The following is a 2,760-nucleotide window of genomic DNA, read 5'->3' on the forward strand; positions in this document are numbered from 1 at the left end:
ACGTGGGATAATTCCCTAATGTGCATTACAAAGCCCGTTTATTTACAGAAGTCTTGAATACACAAAATATGAATGCATATTCATATCCCTGTCACTTCCTCTGCTACACTTCGTATGCTAATTGGCAAAAAAGCTATTAAGCATGCGTAGTTTTGTTCCCTGAAATGAGTCGGAGGTCCATTTTGGGGAGGGGTCTCCAAAATGAAGAAGTAAAATAAGTCTTCCTCGTTCTGACCTTTTAACCTTTTCAATGCATATGTGACAAATGAATCCTTGTAGTTTTCCAGTGTTCAATAGATCCCTCAAGTATGGGAAGTCTGCAACTGTTTTCATGTCCCTGAAATCTGTTTATCACATTCTGTTTTTCATGATAAGTGTGAAAAATGCATATTTTATGATTGGCTTTTCACAAATACTAAATTGAATACTATATGTATTATGTTATATTGATTAGAAGTGCTGTATTAACATTTTAATAGTATGGTAAATGTAGTTTTGCAGTTAAAATAGAACCTATGTATGTGGGGGGTTTTTTTACTAGCTCAAGCAAGAGATGAGATAATGAAGAAACTCTTCACACAGAGATGACAATGATGGGGGCCCATAAAGAATTACTGCCTCCTTATCGGAAAAGACAAACATTCTTCCACCTTCTCTCCATCTTTATGGAACCACCAGGATTAAGGGGAAGAAGTTGACAAAAACCAGAAAAGTTCTTAATTTTCAAGGAATTTATGCATCATGTATGAGATGTATGAATATGCAACAGGCTATTGCTTTTAAAGGTTATTCCTTAGTTCACAAGGCATGCCTATTGGGCTTAAGTGCCCGAGAGCATCTAGACGTCCGTAATTCTTTGCTTTTTATTGTCTTGTCATTGTCCTAACTCAAAATTTTCATTACTCTAATTGTATTACTATTTTTATAACTATTTTATTATTATTAAACTTTTAAAATTTTAAAAACCAAGTGATTGGCGTTTATAACAATAAGCACAGCTGCCCAAACATAAAGTTGACAAGCAATGAGTTACCAGATCCTGGATATCTTATCTCAGATCCAGCTACTGTTAACTATGAACAAAGCTGATCTATCTACTTCCGCTAACTCAGCAACATCTAATTTAACTATCATCTGAACTTTCCTAAAATTCTTAATTCTTCAAAATTAATGTCTCAGTATCCCTACTTTTTATACATCCCTTTGGCAGCTTCTGAACAGTGGATCGTTCTGCTCCTGAATCGACTAGAAAGGTTATTTCCTCCTTTTGGGGCCTTATTTTTAGTTTTATCAAGGGTTCTTTAGATGTCCTGGTCCCGAAAATAAAAAGCCCCTGACACCCCTAATCTTCTTGAAAAATCTTCTCATCATGTATCCTTTTTTGACAATCCCTCTTTAAATGTCCTTTTCTCTTGCAGTAGTAACACTCGGGGCGTTTACTCTTTGTGTTCTCACATGTCCCTTTTCGAAGGACAGGCTGCCCTTTTTGTGCTGGCCTTACGTGTCTTTGGGGACGCTGCTCCTGCTTCTGCACTTCTCTTACTGCTGCCACTAACACCCATGCATCTACTTTCTGTTTTTCTTCATCTCTCCTTATTGAAACATGGGGTTAGAACTAGAAGATATTAATCATAGAAATTAGAAGGTATTGAATAGTAATAGGCATATAAAATAATGGATATTGCTTAGGGCCACATCCTTAGGTTACGTGAGAATATACCGTATCCTGGCCTATGGGAAAGGAAGAGACTACATGCAGAGCAGCAAGGAGAGACCTGATAAGGAGGAAGAATGTATATGAAAAACAGGATACAGGGTGTAAAGACAACTGAAAAATGGGGCTCCTTATGTTCTGGAAACAGATGGATCCTGGCCCCTGGCTTGGACCGTGGCCAAGGAATCAATGGGCATGTGCAAAGCAGTGGGGTCGGAAAGTCAGCCTGAAGAAGACCATTCTTACTTCATCCCTTTTACGACCCCCGAAGCCCGGGACGACCACCAGAGACAGCTGCGCAGGCGCAGAGGACCGACAAGCTGATTAGCATACAGAGGGGAGAGGGAGGGGAGCCAGGAAATGATCCATGGGGAAACTTAATGCATATGTAACACTCCAGGGGATAAAAGAACACGTGTGTAAGCAAGGGACACGCATGTATTTGGGGAAATGTCCCACATGCGTCCGGCCGAATAAACATACCTACTTTAAAACTCACTCTGTCTTTGAGTTTTAGAGTCTGGCTCCGCGTGTCAATCCGGATGTCCGCAATTCTTTGCTTTTGATTGTCTCGTACTCTCCTAATCCTCATTGTCCAAATTTTTATTAATCTATTTTTATCACTTTTTAAAAAATATCTATTTTATTACTAATACACTTTTAAATTTTTAAAAAACAACTGATTGGTGTTTTTCACACTAATGCTTTTATTTTTGTAACTAACTGGCAATAATTAAAATAACCCAACCATATTTGTAAAGTAGCTGATGTTGATTTAGAGTACTTGTGGTTAACTTGCAAGAACTGAAATAGCTGAACTGTCTGCATGGTCAGATAACATTTGAGGAACAGGCGTGATGAGGGCCCCTGCTGCTGACCCTTCAGCTATCAACAACTCTTACCTGCTGAAACCATGGAACAGGGGGCCACTGTGGGGGTGACACATGACCCTCAAAACCACATACAAGATTACTGCACATGCTCTAAAAAGGCAGATCAGAGTAGGGGCCACGCTAAAGAGTTCCTGGAACATGTAAACGAGTTCA

Source organism: Anomalospiza imberbis (assembly GCF_031753505.1).
Source record: "Anomalospiza imberbis isolate Cuckoo-Finch-1a 21T00152 chromosome W unlocalized genomic scaffold, ASM3175350v1 scaffold_31, whole genome shotgun sequence".
Lineage (NCBI taxonomy): Eukaryota > Metazoa > Chordata > Aves > Passeriformes > Viduidae > Anomalospiza > Anomalospiza imberbis.